Below are 1142 nucleotides of genomic sequence, written 5' to 3' on the forward strand. Positions count from 1 at the left end.
CTAGAAAACAAATCCACGAAGAAGACTCTACGAAAGTAACTCACAACAAGTAATTTAAGTGTGTGTGCATGTTCAGGGGTTAAAAGTAACTCCCAAAGGGACGTATTCCTTTGATTAATTACATCTTAAGGCCCACGCAAAAATACTCTTGATTAAAGGAATCATACTTTTATTTGAGTGTTGACTAGTAGAGGGTGTCACATGGAATGATTATCTCAAAGGAGTATCTCAAAGCTTTCAAAGCTCTCGCTAAGCCATATGATAGAGAGTGAGTCTCTTATATCCTAAATAAGTAACGACTCATCGGTTATCACTGCCTATGAAATAACAAAGTTGACTCATAGGTTCCTCACTATGCTTTCAAGGCCTAACTAAGCCATAAGGGTAAAGGGTGAATTAGCTTATCATAAATGGGTGGTGGTCTATCCATAATCGAGGCGTACGGGATAACATCGATGAAACATCGAAGGAGCGATAGAGCTCAAAAGGGGTAAACAAAGAAATGAAATAATAATCCTAATGGGATAGATATAGTCGCGTTTGGATACCACAGATCCGTTATCACATGCTATTAGGACCCCAAAGTCTATCAGTTCGTGAAGGTAGTCGACCTAACACCATCAAAGACTCTCTTGACAGCAATTCATGAATTGCATCGTCTAAGATGACCACCTAAGTAGAAATCTATATTGGTTCAGTCGGGTTAGAGAACCACCGGGACCCCTCCTTGGGACATGTATTACGATGCAGTTGTCAAATAAGTCCTAAATGAGAATGTCATATTAATTATGACTTGGGTGAAAGCCATGTTATGCAACCCATTTAAAATCTGACCCAAAGACCATGTAGAAAATAAAGTGCAGATTTTGAAATTCCCGAATGTTTTAATCCTAAATTTTAATTAGTCTTAAAATTTGATTAGGAATGTTTAGAAAATTTTTAAATTTTTAAGTTCTAGAGAGCCTAACTGAATCACAAAATTTCCATACAATTCACAAGATAGAAAGACAAAACTAGCAATCACATGCAAGAAGTAGAAAGTAGAGTAAGCCAAATCAGAAAAGTAAGAAAGATCGGGTGTTGCTGGGTCGACAAGATATCCTAGAAATGGAAAAGGCGGTCAGACACTGCATAAGTACTCA

The sequence above is a fragment of the Phalaenopsis equestris genome, unplaced genomic scaffold (assembly GCF_001263595.1).
Source record: "Phalaenopsis equestris unplaced genomic scaffold, ASM126359v1 Scaffold000667, whole genome shotgun sequence".
In the NCBI taxonomy this organism is placed as follows: domain Eukaryota; kingdom Viridiplantae; phylum Streptophyta; class Magnoliopsida; order Asparagales; family Orchidaceae; genus Phalaenopsis; species Phalaenopsis equestris.